General features: G+C 48.5%; 1 protein-coding gene across 2 annotated transcripts in view; it reads right to left on the bottom strand.

Moving 5' to 3' along the window:
- The window catches only part of sun2 (Sad1 and UNC84 domain containing 2), a 144,116-nt gene extending 127,492 nt beyond the window's left edge, over window positions 1-16,624 (bottom strand). For both annotated transcript variants that reach the window (XM_070861544.1, XM_070861546.1), the window contains exon 1: window positions 16,449-16,624. The gene's annotated coding sequence lies outside the window, so the exon portion shown is untranslated. The remainder of the gene's footprint in view (window positions 1-16,448) is intronic.
- Between the last annotated feature and the right edge of the window lie 235 nt (window positions 16,625-16,859).

The raw sequence follows: 16,859 nt of genomic DNA, 5'->3' as shown, positions 1-16,859 counted from the left end.
CGAATAGCCTACTCCTGCACCTATTTTCTATGTTTCTATGTTTCTAGAACGACCAGGAGATCCAGGAGCTAATATGGATCTTAGGCATTCTTGAACTGGAAACAGCAACACAACTCGAGAGCAAGAAAGCAGCTCTACAGATGTCTGAAGGCTGAGGTCCAACAAAAAACTCGCGACCTAAAGAACAGATGGTGGGTGGAGAAAGCGCAGGAGATCCAGCAACTAGCCACTAACCACAACGTGCGTGGATTCTTCAGCGCAGTCAAGACCACCTACGGCCCAAGCACCCAAGGTCCTACCCCACTGCGGACCAAGAACGGAGAGGTGCTCATCAAGGACAGAGAGGCAAGCAGGGCCCGCTGGAAAGAGCACTTTCCTTAACCGAGACTCTGTCTTTGACGGGAGTGTCCTCGACTCCATCCCGCAGCATACCACCGCCACCATCTCAGCAAAACCCCAGCCCGGCAGGAGGTAGAAAAGCCATCCGACGACTGAAGAACAAGGCGGCCTCGGGAGCAGATGGAATCCTTGCTGAAGCACTAAAACATAACGAAGAAGCACACTGGATTCAGTAACTCATTTCTCTGATTTGGAAGAAGGAGAGCATGCCAGGAGATCTGAGACACACCGTAATTGTGACCATCTTCAAGAAAGGTGATTAAGTCCGATTGCGGTAATTACATAGGAATCTCCCTGCTGTCTGCCACTGGGAAAGTCATCGCAAGAATCCTCCTCAACCATCTTCTCCCTGTGGCTGAAGAACTCCTCCCAGGGTCACAATGCGGATTCCACCCACAAAAGTGTACAACGGACATGATCTTTACCACGCGCCAAATTCAAATGAAATGCAGGGAACAGCATGGTCTTCTTTGACCTCACAAAGGCCTTTGACACTGTCAACCGTGAGGGACTATGGAGCGTCTTCCTCCGTTTCGGCTGCCATCAAAAGTTTGTCACCATCCTCCGCCTGATCCACGATGACATGCAAGCCGTGATCCTGACCAAAGGATCCACCACAGACCCAATCCATGTCCGGACCAGGGTCAAGCAGGACTGAGCCATCGCACCAACGCTCTTTTCAATCTTCCTTGCTGCAATACTCCATCTCACTCTCAGCAAGCTCCCCGCTGGAGTGGAGCTAAATTACAGGACAAGCAGGAAATTGTTTAATTTCCATCACCTCCAATCCAAATCCAAGGTCGTCCCATCCTCTGTCATCGAATTACCGTATGCAGACGCCTGCGTCTGTGCACACTCGGAGGTCGAACTCCAAACCATCATCAATACCTTCACCGAAGCATACGAGAGTACGGGCCTTACACTAAACATCCGTAAGACAAAGGTCCTCTACTAACTTACCCCGCCACACAGCATTGCCACCCCACCCCCCCGCCACCCCGATTATCAAAATCCACGACGAGGCCTTGGACAACGTGGACCATTTTCCATACCTCGGGAGCCTACTGTCAACGACGAGATCCAACACTGCCTCCAGTGCGCCAGTGCAGCCTTTGGTTGCCTGAGAAAGAGTGTATTTGAAGACCAGGACCTCAAACCTGGCACCAAGCTCATGGTCTACAGAGCAGTAATGATACCTGCCCTCCTATATGCTTCAGAGACATGGACTATGTACAGCAGACACCTCAAAGCACTGGAGAAGTACCACCAATGCTGCTTCCGAAAGATCCTGCAAATCCCCTAGCAGGATAGACGCACACCAACGTCAGTGTTCTCACTCAGGCCAACATCCCCAGCATCGAAGCATTGACCACGCTCAAACAGCTCTGGTGGACGGCCCACATCATCCGCACACCCAATATTAGACTCCCAAAACAAGCTCCGACATGGCCAGCAAGCCCTAGTCGGGCAGAGGAAACGCTTCAAGGACACCCTCAAAGCGTTCTTGAAAAAGTGCAACATCCCCACCGACCTCTGGAAATCCCTGGCCCAAGACCGTTCAAAGTGGAGAAGCATCCAGGAAGGCGCTGATCAGAGTCTCTTCGCAGAGAGCAAGCGGAGGCCAAGCGCAAACAGCGGAAGGAGCACATGACAATCCAAGCACCCCACTCACCCGTTCCTTCAACCAAGGTCTGTCCACCTGTGACAGAGACTGCAGCTCCTGCATTGGACTCCTCAGTCACCTGAGAACTCATTCTTTAGTATGAAAGCGAATCATCCTCGATTCCGAGGGACTGCCTAAGAGGAGATAGCACTGTCGACGACGACCCCTTCCATCACTTTGTTGATGAGTGAGAGTAGACTGATGGGGCAGTAATTGGATTTGTCCTGCTTTTTGTGGGCGGGCCATACCTGGGTAGTTTTCCACATTGTTGGGTAGATGCCAGTATTGTAGCTGTACTGGAATAGCTTGGCTAGAGGCACGGCTAGTTCTGGACTACAGCCGAGACGTTGTCGGGGTCCATCACATTTGCTGTATCCAGTTGCTCAGCCGTTTCTTGATATCACGTGGAGTGAATCGAATTGCTGAAGACTGGCTTCTGTGCTGGTGGGGACCTCAGGAGGAGGCCGAGATGGATCATCCACTTAACACTTCTGGCTGAAGATGGTTGCAAATACTTCAGCCTTGTTTTTTGCACTTGCGTGGAGGGCTCCGCCATCACGAAGGACGGGAATATTCATGGAGCCTCCTCCTCCCCCCATTAGCTGCTTAATGGTCCACCAGGACTGCAGAGTTTTGATTTGATCCATTGGTTGTGGGATTGCTGGTCTCTGCCTATAGCATGCTGCTTCCGCTGTTTAACATGCATGTCGTCCTGTGTTGCAGCTTCATCAGGTCGGCACCTAATGTTTAGATATGCCTGGTACTGATCCTGGCATGCTCTTCTGCACTTCTCATTGAACCAGGGTTGGTCCCCTGGCCTGATTGTAATAGTAGAGTGAGGGATATACCGGGCCATGAGGTTACAGATTGTGGCGGATACAATTCTGCTGCTGCTGATGGCCCACAGTGCCTCATGGATGCCCGGTTTTGAGTGATAGATCTGTTCTGAATCTATCCCATTTAGCACGGTGGTAGTGCCACACAACACGATGGAGGGTGCCCTCAGTGTGAAGACGGGACTTTGTCTCCACACTGACTGTGCGGTATTCGCTGCTAGCAATGCTGTCATGGACAGATGCATCTGCAACAGGTAGATTGGTGAGGATGGGGCCAAGTAGGTTTTTCCCTCGTGTTGGTTCTCTCACCACCTGCTACAGGCCCAGTCTGGCAGCTATATCCTTCAGGTCTCAGCCAGCTCGATCAGTAGTGGTGCTATCGAGCTTCTCTTGGTAATGAAGTCCTCCACCCAGACTACATTCTGTGCCCTTGCTACTCTCAGTGCTTCTTCCAGTGATGTTCAACATGGAGGAGTACTGATTCATCAGCTGAGGGAGGCCGGTAATCAGCAGGAGGTTTCCTTAACCTGATGCTACGAGAGTTCAAGGAGCCCAGAATCAATGTTGAGGACATCAGGGCCACTCCCTCCTGACTGTACACCTTGAGCATTGTTGTTGCCAATTTAAGTTAATCTAGGGGTTAAGTCATGGCAGAACAGCTCGGACACGTGTTATGCTCCTCCTGTTCCATGTGGGAAGTCAGGGACGCTTCCGGTGTCCCTGACGACTACGTGTGTGGGAAGTGCATCCGTCTCCAGCTCCTAACAGACCACATTGCGGAACCGGAGCTGCGGGTGGATTCACTCTGGAGCATGCACGATGCTGAGAATGACGTGAATAGCACGTTTAGTGAGTGGGTCTTACCGCAGGAAAAGGGTACACAGCCAGATAGGGAATGGAAGACCAACAGGAAGAGCAGTGCAAGGGTCCCCTGCAGTCATCCCCCTGCAAAACAGATACACCGCTTTGAGTACTGTTGAGGGGGATTACTCATCAGGGGAGGGCAGCAGCAGCAAAGTTCATGGCACCGTGGGTGGCTCTGCTGCACAGGAGGGCAGGAAAAAGAGTGGGAGAGCGATAGTGATAGGGGATTCAATTGCAAGGGGAATAGATAGGCGTTTCTGCGGCCGCAACCGAGACTCCAGGATGGTACGTTGCCTTCCTGGTGCAAGGGTCAAGGATGTCTCGGAGCGGGTGCAGGACATTCTGAAAAGGGAGGGTGAACAGCCAGTTGTCGTGGTACATATAGGTACCAACGATATAGGTAAAAAATGGGATGAGGTCCTACGAGATGAATTTAGGGAGCTAGGGGTTAAATTAAAAAGTAGGACCTCAAAAGTAGCAATCTCAGAGAAGGAATCGCAGTATAGCTCAGATGAAAACGTGGCTTGAGCAGTGGTGCAGAAGGGAGGGATTCAAATTCCTGGGGCATTGGAACTGGTTCTGGGGGAGGTGGGACCAGTACAAACCGGACGGTCTGCACCTGGGCAGGACCGGAACCAATGTCCTCGGGGGAGTGTTTGCTAATGCTGTTGGGGAGGAGTTAAACTAATATGGCAGGGGGATGGGAGCCTATGTAGGGAGGCAGAGAGAAATAAAATGGAGTCAGAAGCAAAAGATAGAAAGGAGAATAGTAAAAGTGGAGGGCAGAGAAACCCAAGGCAAAAAACAAAAAGGGCCACATTACACCAAAATTCTAAAGGGACAAAGTGTGTTAGAAAGACAAGCCTGAAGGCTCTGTGCCTCAATGCGAGGCATATTCAGAATAAGGTGGATGAATTAACTGCGTAGATAGCAGTTAACGGGTATGATGTCATTGGCATCACGGAGACATGACTGCAGAGTGACCAAGGCTGGGAACTCAACATCAAGGGGTATTCAGCATTTAGGAAGGATAGACAGAAAGGAAAAGGAGGCGGAGTAGCGTTGCTGGTTAAAGCGGAAATTAATGCAATAGTAAGGAGGGACATTAGCCTGGATGATGTGGAATCTGTATGGGTGGAGCTACGGAATTCCAAAGGGCAGAAAACGCAAGTGGGAGTTGTGTACAGACCACCAAACAGTAGTAGTGAGATTGGGGACAGCATCAAACAAGAAATAAGGGATGTGTGCAATAAAGGTACAGCAGTTATCATGGGAGACTTTAATCTACATATTGATTGGGTGAACCAAACTGGTAGCAATGCGGTGGAGGAGGATTTCCTGGAGTGTATTAGGGATGGTTTTCTAGACCAATATGTTGAGGAACCAACTAGAGGGCTGGCCATCCTAGACTGGGTGATGTGTAATGAGAAGGGAATAATTAGCAATCTTGTTGTGCGAGGCCCCTTGGTAACATTCTTTATTAAGATGGAGAGTGACACAATTAATTCAGAAACTAGGGTCCTGAACTTAAGGAAAGGTAACTTTGACGGTATGAGGCGTGAATTGGCTAGCATAGACTGGCAAAGGATACTTAAAGGGTTGACGATGGATAAGCAATGGCAAACATTTAAAGATCACATGGATGTCTGGAGTAAAAATAAAACAGGGAAGTTGGCTCAACCACGGCTAACAAGGGAAATTAAGGGTAGTGTTAAAGCAAAGGAAGAGGCATATAAATTGGCCAGAAAAAGCAACAAACCTGAGGACTGGGAGAAATTTAGAATTGAACAGAGGAAAACTAAGGGTTTAATTAAAAGGGGAAAACTAGAGTACGAGAGGAAGCTTGCAGGGAACATAAAAACTGACTGCAAAAGCTTCTATAAATATGCGAAGAGAAAAAGATTAGTGAAGACCAACGTAGGTCCCTTGCAGTCGGATTCAGGTGAATTTATAATGGAGAATAAAGAAATGGCAGACCAATTGAACAAATACTTCACAAGGAAGACATAAATAACCATCCGATTGTACTAGGGGACAGTAGGTCTAGTGAGAAGGAGGAACTGAAGGATATCCTTATTAGGCAGGAAATTGTGTTAGGGAAATTGATGGGACTAAAGGCCGATAAATCCCCGGGGCCTGATAGTCTGCATCCCAGAGTACTTAAGGAAGTGGCTGTAGAAATAGTGGATGCATTGGTGATCATTTTCCAACAGTCTATCGACTCTGGATCAGTTGCTATGGACTGGAGGGTAGCTAATGTAATACCACTTTTTAAAAAAAGGAGGGAGAGAGAAACTGGGTAATTATAGACCGGTTAGCCCGACATCAGTAGTGGGGAAAATGTTGGAATCAATCATTAAGGTTGAAATAGCATTTGGAAAGCAGTGACAGGATCGGACCAAGTCAGCACGGATTTATGAAGGGGAAATCATGCTTGACAAATCTTCTGGAACTTTTTGAGGGTGTAACTAGCAGAGTGGACAAGGGAGAACCAGTGGGTGTGGTGTATTTGGACTTTCAAAAGGCTTTTGACAAGGTCCCGCACAAGAGATTGGTGTGCAAAATCAAAGCACATGGTATTGGGGGTAATGTACTGAGGTGGATAGAGAACTGGTTGGCAGACAGGAAGGAAGCAGAGAGTCGGGATAAACGGGTCCTTTTCAGAATGGCAGGCAGTGACTGGTGGAGTGCCGCAGGGCTCAGTGCTGGGACCCCAGCTCTTTACAATATACATTAACGATTTAGATGAAGGAATTGAGTGTAATATCTCCAAGTTTGCGAATGACACTAAACTGGGTGGCGGTGTGAGCTGTGGAGGACGCTAAGAGGCTGCAGGGTGTTAGGTGAGTGAGCAAATGCATGGCAGATGCAGTATAATATGGATAAATGTGAGGTTATCCATTTTGGGGGCAGAATATTATCTGGATGGTGGCAGATTAGGAAAAGGGAAGGTGCAACGAGACCTGGGTGTCATGGTTCATCAGTCACTTAAAGTGGGCATGCAGGTACAACAGGCGGTGAAGGCGGCAAATGGTATGTTGGCCTTCATAGCTCGGGGATTTGAGTATAGGAGCAGAGAGGTCTTACTGCAGTGTACAAGGCCTTGGTGAGGCCTCACCTGGAATATTGTGTACAGTTTTGGTCTCCTAATCTGAGGAAGGACGTTCTTGCTATTGAGGGAATGCAGCAAAGGTTCACCAGACTGATTCCAGGGATGGCTGGACTGTCATATGAGGAGAGACTGGATCAACTGGGCCTTTATTCACTGGAGTTTAGAAGGATGAGAGGGGATCCCATAGAAACGTGTAAGATTCTGACGGGACTGGACAGGTTAGATGCGGGAAGAATGTTCCTGATGTTGGAGCAGTCCAGAACCAGGGGACATAGTCTTAGGATAAGGGGTAGGCCATTGAGGACTGAGATGAGGAGAAACTTCTTCACTCAGAGTTGTTAACCTATGGAATTCCCTGCCGCAGAGAGTTGTTGAGGCCAGTTCATTGGATATATTCAAGAGGGAGTTAGATATGGCCCTTACGGCTAAAGGGATCAAGGGGTATGGAGAGAAAGCAGGAAAGTGGTACTAAGGTGAATGATCAGCCATGATCTTATTGAATGGTGGTGCAGGCTCGAAGGGCCGAATGGCCTACACCTGCACCTATTTTCTATGTTTCTATGTATCACCACCCAGGGATGATGATTACATCCCTGGATATGTCTTGATGACCCAAGGAAGTCTTGTTTGACCAACCTCATTGAATTTTCTCATAAGGTAACAGAGAGAGTAGACAATGGTAATGTGGTAGATGTAATTTATCTAGATTTTCAAAAGGCCTTCGATAAGGTACCCCATAATAGACTGATGAACAAGGTCAGAGGATGCAGAGTCAGGGGACAAATAGCAGAAAGACAGAAAGCAGAGAGTAGGAGTAAAAGGTCACTATTCACAGTAGCTGAAGGTGGGTCGTGGTGTTCCACAAGGACCAGTGCTGGGACCACTGTTGTTTACAATTTATAATCACGACTTAGACTTTGGAATCACAAAGACATTTCTAAATTTTTGGATCGCACCAAATTGGGGGGATAGTCAATACTGAGGAGCACTGCCACAAATTACAGGAGAACATTAATAAACTTGCAGAATGGGCATATAATTGGCAAATGAAGTTCAACGCAGATACCTGTATTACATTTTGGTAGGAGAAATAGGCTCAATCAAATTAATCAAACATGAGCTGACTTTAACCAATCCGTGCTGGCTTTCATTATTCGCCTGAACTTTTCCAAACGCCTCGTGCTTGTAGTTTGTACATTTCTTTTTATTAATTATTAGGATGTGGGCGTCGCTGGTGAGCCTGACATTTATTGCCCATCCCTAGTTGCCCTTAACTGCTAGGCCACTTCAGAGGGCAGTTAAGAATCAACCACGTTGATGTAGGACTGGAATCACATAAAAACATAAGAAATAGGAGCAGGAGTAGGCCATATGGCCCCTCGAGCCTGCTCCGCCATTCAATACGATCATGGCTGATCCGATCATGGACTCAGCTCCACTTCCCCGCCTGCTCCCCATAACCCCTTATTCCCTTATAAGAATAATCTGTCTTAAATTTATTCAATGTCCCAGCTTCCACAGCTCTCTGAGGCAGTGAATTCCACAGATCCACAACCCTCGGAAAGTAATTATTCCTCCTGATCTCAGTTTTAAATGCCTTATTCTAAAGATCATGCCCTCTAGTTCTAGTCTCCCCCATCAGTGGAAACATCATTTCTGCATCCACCTTGTCACGCCCCCTCATAATCTTATATATTTCAATAAGGTCACCTCTCATTCTTCTGAATTCCAATGAGTAGAGGCCCAATCTACTCAACCTTTCCTCATAAGTCAACCCCCTCATCTTCGGAATCGACCGAGTGAACCTTTTCTGAACTGCCTCCAAAGCAAGTATATCCTTTCGTAAATATGGAAACCAAAACTGCACGCAGTATTCCAGGTGTGGCCTCAAACCAGTTAGGTTTCCTTCCCCAAAGGACATTAGTGGAGCAGTTGGGTTTTTACAACAAACCGTTAGCTTTCATGGTCACTTTTACTGATACAGACCCCACCAGTTAGAGCGGGAATGTTTGAGTTAATGCAATGTGCCTGCTCTACAGTGGATGGCAAAACCAAAAAAGGTCAGTTATTCCCTGGAGGGTGCGAGTCTGGGTGGGGTCGAGGAACAAAGGGATCTCGGAGTACACATACACAAATCATTAAAAGTAGCGACAGAAGTTAGCAAGGCTGTAAAAAGCAAACCAAGCACTAGGGTTTATTTCCAGAGATATAGAATTGAAAAGTAGGGAAGTTATGTTAAACCTGTTTCAGAGTACTGCGTACAGTTCTGGTCGCCATATTATAAAAAGGATATGGAGGCACTGGAGAGGGTGCAGAGAAGATTTACAAGGATGATACCAGAAATGCGAGGGTATACATATCAGGAAAGGCTGAACAGGCTGGGTCTTTTTTTCTCTTGAAAAAAGAAAGCTCAGGATGACCTAATAGCACTTTTAAATGATGAAAGGTTTTGATCGAGTGGATACAGAGAAAAATGTTTCCACTTGTGGGGAAGAGCATAACTAGAGGCCATCAATATAAGATAGTCACCAAGAAATCCAATAGGGAATTCAGGAGAAACTTCTTTACCCAAAGGCTGAGAATGTGGAACTCACCACCTCAGGGAGTGGTTGAGGCGAATAGCATCGATGCATTTAAGGGGAGGCTGGACAAGGATATGGGGGAGAAGGGAATAGAGGGTTATGCTGATAGATTTAGATGAGGAAAGACGAGAGGAGGCTCGAGTGGAGCATAAACGCCGGCATGGACTGGTTGGGCCGAATGGCCTGTTCCTGTGCCGTATATCCTGTGTAATCCTATGAGGGAGGAGCTGGGACATTGGCTGAAAGGTACGATTCAGTGAGTATGATTATGTCAGGCTGTTGCTTGTCTAGTCTGTGGGACTTTTGGCATAAATTCCCAGATGTTAGTGAGGAGGACTTTGCAGGATCGACTGGGCTGTGCATGCCTGTGTGCTGACAGCAATGCCACATGGTCCATCCAGTTTTATTCTTATTTTTTGTCGCAACTGTGTGACTTGCTGGGCCATTCCAGGGCAGATAAGAGTCAACTGCACTGTTGTGAGTCTGGAGTCACTTATAGGTAAGGACGGCAGATTTCCTTCCCTAAAAGGACAGTAGTGAACCAGATGGGTTTTTACAACAATCTGGTAGTTGCATTGTCACCATTAGTAAGACTAGCTTTCTATTCCAGATGTATTTAATTAACTGAAACTGAATTCCCTAGCTGCCATGGTGGAATTAGAACTCATGTTTCTGGATTACTAGTCCAGTAACAATCACTATGCTACTGTTCCTCTATTGAATGGCAGAGCAGACTCGATAGGCCCAATGGCCTTCTACTGCTCCTATTGCTTATGTTCTTACAATACAGAGCTATGGGGGAAAAGCGGAGCAGTGGGATTAGTTTGGGTTTGATACAGAGCTATGGGGAAGAGATCTGGGCAGTGGGATTAGTTTGGGTTTGATACAGAGCTATGGGGAAAAAGCGGAGCAGTGGGATTAGTTTGGGTTTGATACAGAGCTATGGGGAAAAAGCGGAGCAGTGGGATTAGTTTGGATTTGATACAGAACTATGGGGAAGAGATCTGGGCAGTGGGATTAGTTTGGGATTGACGCAGAGCTATGGGGAGTTATAGAAAATAGGTGCAGAAGTAGGCCATTCGAGCCTGCATCACCATTCAATAAGATCATGGCTGATCATGCAACTTCAGTACCCCATTCCTGCTTTCTCTCCATACCCCTTGATCCCTTTAGCCGTAAGGGCCATATCTAACTCCCTTTTGAATATATCCAACGAACTGGCCTCAACAACTTTCTGCGGTAGAGAATTCCACAGGTTAACAACTCTCTGAGTGAAGAAGTTTCTCCTCATCTCAGTCCTAAATGGCCGACTCTTTATCCTTAGACTGTGACCCCTGGTTCTGGACTTCCCCAACATCGGGAACATTCTTCCCGCATCTAACCTGTCCAGTCCCATCAGAATTTTATATGTTTCTATGAGATCCCCTCTCATTCTTCTAAATTCCAGTGAATATGAGCCTAGTCGATCCAGTCTTTCTTCATATGTCAGTCCTGCCATCCCGGGAATCAATCTGGTGAACCTTCGCTGCACTCCCTCAATAGCAAGGACGTCCTTCCTCAGATTAGGAGACCAAAACTATACACAATATTTAAGGTGTGGCCTCTCCAAGGCCCGATACAACTGCAGTAAGACCTCCCTGCTCCTATACTCAAATCCTCTAGCTATGAAGGCCAACATGCCATTTGCCTTCTTCACCGCCTGCTGTACCTGCATGCCAACTTTTAATGACTGATGTACTATGACACCCAGGTCTCATTGCACCTCCCCTTTTCCTAATCTGTCACCATTCAGATAATATTCTGCCTTCCTGTTTTTGCCACCAAAGTGGATAACCTCACATTTATCCACATTATACTGCATCTGCCATGCATTTGCCCACTCACCTAACCTGTCCAAGTCACCCTGCAGCCGCTTAGCATCCTCCTCACAGTTCTCACTGCCACCCAGCTTCGTATCATCTGCAAACTTGGAGATATTACATTCAGTTCCTTTGTCTAAATCATTAATGTATATTGTAAATAGCTGGGGCCCAGCACTGTGCCCTGCGGCACTCCACTAGTCACTGCCTGCCATTCTGAAAAGGACCCGTTTATTCCTACTCTTTGCTTCCTGTCTGCCAACCTGTTCTCTATCCACGTCAATACATTACCCCCAATACCATGTGCTTTAATTTTGCACACTAATCTCTTGTGTGGGACCTTGTCAAAAGCCCTTTGAAAGTCCAAATACATCACATCCACTGGTTCTCCCTTGTCCACTCTACTAGTTACATCCTCAAAGAATTCTAGAAGATTTGTCAAGCATGATTTCCCTTTCATAAATCCATGCTGACTTGAACCGATTCTGTCACTGCTTTCCAAATGCGCTGCTATTACATCTTTAATAATTGATTCCAAAATTTTCCCCACTACTGATGTCAGGCTAACCGGTCTATAATTCCCTGTTTTCTCTCTCCCTCCTTTTTTTAAAAAGTGGGGTTACATTAGCTACTCTCCAATCCATAGGAACTGATCCCGAGTCTATAGAATGTTGGAAAATGACCACCAATGCATCCACTATATCTAGGGCCATTTTCTTAAGTCTGCTCGGATACAGACTATTAGGCCCTGGGGATTTATCGGCCTTCAATCCCATCAATTTCCCTAACACAATTTCCTGAGTAATAAGGATTTCCTTCAGTTCCTCTTTCTCGCTAGAGCCTCGGTCCCCTAGTATATCCGGAAGGTTATTTGTGTCTTCCTTAGTGAAGACAGAACCAAAGTATTTGTTCAATTGGTCTGCCATTTCTTTGTTCCCCATTATAAATTCACCTGATTCTGACTGCAAGGGACCTACATTTGTCTTCACTCATCTTTTTCTCTTCACATATCTATAGAAGATTTTGCAGTCAGTTTTTATGTTCCCTGCAAGCTTACTCTCGTACTCTATTTTCCCCTCCTAATTAAACCCTTTGTCCTCCTCTGCTGAATTCTAAATTTCTCCCAGTCCTCAGGTTTGCTGCTTTTTCTGGCCAATTTATATGCCTCTTCCTTGGATTTAACACTATCCCTAATTTCCCTTGTTAGCCACGGTTGAGCCACCTTCCCCGACAGAGATGTACAATTGTTGAAATTCATCCATGTGATCTTTAAATGTCTGCCATTGCCTATTCACCGTCAATTTTTTTGAAGTATCATTCGCCAGTCTATCCTAGCCAATTCATGTCTCATACCATCGAAGTTACCTTTAAGTTCAGGACCCTAGTCTCTGAATTAACTGTCACTCTCCATCTTAAATGAAGGATTTTACCATATTATGGTCACTCTTCCCCAAGGGGCCTCACACAAGATTGCTAATTAATCCTCCCTCATTACACAACCCAGTCTAGAATAGCCTGCTCTCTAGTTGGTTCCTCGACACAGTGGTCTAGAAAACCATCCCTAATACACTCCAGGAAATCCTCCTCCACCGTATTGCTACCAGTTTGTTTAGCCCAATCTATATGTAGATTAAAGTCACCCATGATAACTGCTGTACCTTTATTGTACGCATCCCTAATTTCCTGTTTGATGCCATCCCCAACCTCGCTACTACTGTTTGGTGATCTGTACACAACTCCCACTCGTGTTTTTTGCCCTTTGGTGTTCCACAGCTCTACCCATACAGATTCCACATCATCCAAGCTAATGTTCTTCAGTTACTATTGCATTAATCTCCTCTTTAACCAGCAACGCCACCCCACCTCCTTTTGCTTTCTGTCTATCCTTCCTGAATATTGAATACTCCTGGATGTTGAGTTCCCAGGCTTGGTCACCCTGGAGCCATGTCTCCATAATTCCAATTACATTATATCCATTAACAGCTGTCTACGCAGTTAATTCATCCACCTTATTACGAATGCTCCTCGCATTGAAACTCAGAGCCTTCAGGCTTGTTTTTTTTTATACACTCTTTGTCCTTTTAGAATTTTGTTGTAATGTGGCCCTTTTTGATTTTTGCCTTTGATTTCTCTGCTTTCCACCTTTCCTTATCTCCTTTCTACCTTTTGCTTCTGCCCCCATTTTACTTCCCTCTGTCTTCCTGCATAGAGTCCCACCCCCCCTGCCATATTAGTTTAAACCCTTCCCCTGGGACATCAGTTCCGGTCCTGCCCAGGTGCAGACCGTCCGGTTTGTACAGGTCCCACCTCCCCCCGAACCGGTTCCAATGCCCCAGGAAATTGAATCTCTCCCTCTTGCACCATTCCTCAAGCCACGCATTCATCTTAACTATCCTGCTATTTCTACTCTGATTAGCACGTGGCACTGGTAGCAATCCTGAGATTACTATCTTTGAGGTCTTACCTTTTAAATTTAACTCCTAGCTCCCTAAATTCAGCTTGTAGGACCCTCATCCCATTTTTTTACCTATATCGTTTTTACCTATATGCACCACGACAACTGGCTGTTCACCCTCCCCCTCCAGAATGCTCTGCAGCCACTCCGAGACATCCTTGACCCTTGCACTAGGGAGGCAACATACCATCCTGGAGTCTCGATTGCGGCTACAGAAACGTCTATCTATTCCCTTTACAATAGAATCCCCTATCACTATAGCTCTCCCACTCTTTTCCCTGCCCTCCTGTGCAGCAGAGCCACCCATGGTGCCATGGACCTGGCTGCTGCTGCCTTCCCCTGATGAGCCATCTCCCCCAACAGTACCCAAGGTGGTGTATCTGTTTTGGAGGGAGATGACCGCAGGGGACCCCTGCACTACCTTCCTACTCGTGCTTTGCCTGCTGGTCACCCATTCCCTATCTGCCCTTGTAAGCTTTACCTGCGGTGTGACCAACTCACTAAACATGCTATTCACGACATCCTCAGCATCGCGGATGCTTCAAAGTTAATCCATGCGCAGCTCCAGTGCTGTCATGCGGTCTGTCAGGAGCTGCAGCTGGATACACTTCCCGCAAACACAGTAGTCAGGGACACTGGAGTGTCCCTGATTTCCCACATAGCACAGGAGGAGCATGACACGGCTCTGGGCTCTCCTGCCATGACTTAACCCTTAAATTAACTTAATTTGGCAACAATGCCAAAAGGTTTCTAATTGATAAGAAAAAGAAAAAAAAGAAAAAAGAAAAACTACCTGGTCCAGGTGTTAGTGGGGCAGTGATTAGTTTTGGATTGATACATGGATATGGGGAGAGAGCAGGGCAGTGGGATTTGCTTGGGATTGCTTTTGTAAAATGCCAGCACTGACATAATGGGCCTTTTGTGCTGTAATCTCCGATCAATGTTCACAATCAAAGCCAGTGGAGAATCTGGAAGTCCCAGCGACCATGGAACAGCTCCTTGGCAATTTCTCACCTCAGATCCACTAAACTGTCAGGCAGGGAGCAGAACATCCTCCCCATCAACTTTAAGTTCCATTAATCCTTTTAATACAGCTTCCGTTTTAATATTTATAGGTCTATTAGTGATTCCTGCAATCCTTCCTTTTTGTTCCTCAGTAAATATGGAGGCCAAGTGCCCAGTAAGCATGTGTTCCACGATCTGATGGGATGCTCGGAATGCCCGTATATTAATGGAACCCAATATAGTGCAGCGACTATGCCCGAGGAGAGGGAGTGAACCCGGCAGTGATTCCCACCCACAGGCACTCACTGGATAAGAGCAATCACCCCGAAACAGGTCCAGGTGTGGGCGTGTGAGGACAACCACGGCCCAGGTGCGAGTGTCGGTGACAGACACGGTCCAGGTGTGGGGGCCAGACACGGTCCAGGTGTGGGGGCCAGACCCGGTCCAGGTGTGGGGGCCAGACCCGGTCCAGGTGTGTGTGTCAGGGGCAGACCCGGTCCAGGTGTGTGTGTCAGGGGCAGACCCAGTCGGTGTGTGTGTCAGGGGCAGACCCGTTCCAGGTGTGGGGGCCAGACCCGGTCCAGGTGTGGGGGCCAGACCCGGTCCAGGTGTGGGGGCCAGACCCGGTCCAGGTGTGGGGGCCAGACCCGGTCCAGGTGTGTGTGTGTGTGTGTGTGTGTGTGTGTCGGGGCCAGACCCGGTCCAGGTGTGTGTGTGTGTGTGTGTGTGTCGGGGCCAGACCCGGTCCAGGTGTGTGTGTGTGTGTGTGTCGGGGCCAGACCCGGTCCAGGTGTGTGTGTGTGTGTGTGTCGGGGCCAGACCCGGTCCAGGTGTGTGTGTGTGTGTGTGTGTCGGGGCCAGACCCGGTCCAGGTGTGTGTGTGTGTGTGTGTGTGTCGGGGCCAGACCCGGTCCAGGTGTGTGTGTGTGTGTGTGTGTGTGTGTGTGTGTGTGTCGGGGCCAGACCCGGTCCAGGTGTGTGTGTGTGTGTGTGTGTGTGTGTGTGTGTCGGGGCCAGACCCGGTCCAGGTGTGTGTGTGTGTGTGTGTGTCGGGGCCAGACCCGGTCCAGGTGTGTGTGTGTGTGTGTGTGTGTGTGTGTGTGTGTGTGTCGGGGCCAGACCCGGTCCAGGTGTGTGTGTGTGTGTGTGTCGGGGCCAGACCCGGTCCAGGTGTGTGTGTGTGTGTGTGTGTGTGTGTGTGTGTCGGGGCCAGACCCGGTCCAGGTGTGGGCCCAGACCCGGTCCAGGTGTGGGGCCCAGACCCGGTCCAGGTGTGGGGCCCAGACCCGGTCCAGGTGTGGGGCCCAGACCCGGTCCAGGTGTGGGCCCAGACCCGGTCCAGGTGTGGGGCCCAGACCCGGTCCAAGTGTGGGACCAGACCCGGTCCAGGTGTGGGGCCCAGACCCGGTCCAGGTGTGGGGCCCAGACCCGGTCCAGGTGTGGGTGTGGGACCAGACCCAGTCCAGGTCCTATCTGGGTTTCTCTGCCCAGTTTATACGGGTGACAATGCCATGGGGACTGGAGGACCGGAGGACCGATGCCCATCCCAGGGCCACTTTTGCCCACATGGTCTGACACTGGCAGCGAGCAGACAGATACAATGGAGATGTGCTTGGGATGCCCACACGCTGTGGTCAAAGGCAGAGACACAGTGTCACGGCACAGCCACCTACCTCAGGCCAGGCACAGCAGCAGTCCCCAGCACTCACTGATGCCGAGCTCTCGGGTCCACTTTAACCAGGCCCAGACCGCGCGGCTCCTCATCGCCTCGCAATCTGCAAACTCCCCGGGCCGGGTGCGGAGACAGTGAGTGAGCGGGTAGCAGTACCGGAGATAGCGGAGTGTCCGCCCTCCAACACTGACATTGCAACACGGCCTGGTCCCGCCTGCTCCTCACACCCTCCAATCCTGCATCGCCGGCCCACACAGCCCGCACCACCGATTGGCCCGGCTGGCGGCAATCAGATACAATCCCCTCTCCTATTGGCTGCTGTGTTCAAAAGCTCCATTTCCTTGTGTCAGTTACAGCAGCACGGATTGATTTAAAGGGACAGGCACACTGGCGCTCAAATTTGTCTTACATT

Source organism: Pristiophorus japonicus, chromosome 19 (genome assembly GCF_044704955.1).
Source record: "Pristiophorus japonicus isolate sPriJap1 chromosome 19, sPriJap1.hap1, whole genome shotgun sequence".
NCBI lineage: Eukaryota > Metazoa > Chordata > Chondrichthyes > Pristiophoridae > Pristiophorus > Pristiophorus japonicus.
Note: the sequence above shows the minus strand (reverse complement) of the source record. Positions and strands in the feature narration are given on the sequence as shown.